Source organism: Charadrius vociferus, unplaced genomic scaffold (genome assembly GCF_000708025.1).
Source record: "Charadrius vociferus isolate BGI_N301 unplaced genomic scaffold, ASM70802v2 scaffold579, whole genome shotgun sequence".
Lineage (NCBI taxonomy): Eukaryota > Metazoa > Chordata > Aves > Charadriiformes > Charadriidae > Charadrius > Charadrius vociferus.
This window is the reverse complement of record NW_009661367.1, coordinates 1,208,807-1,209,045: the sequence shown is the minus strand read 5'-3', so window position 1 is coordinate 1,209,045 and position 239 is coordinate 1,208,807.

The window sequence follows — 239 nt, the reverse complement described above, 5'->3', positions numbered from 1 at the left end:
GGGTGGCACGGGACGGGGGTGCCGATGCTGCTCCGACATGGAATAAGCTCGTCCCGGGCAACTCCCCGCAAACGCTGGCTTTTGCGAATCCTCCCCACCAGCTGCGGTCCTTACGGCATCACCGGGGTCCCGGCCCCGTATTGCTGGCCTGGGGAAGGGGAAAAAGAAGAGAGAGGAATGAGAGCTGCTGCTGAGCGGGGTGTGGGGCTCTGGCCGGGCACTGCCCGGTCCCCGGGACA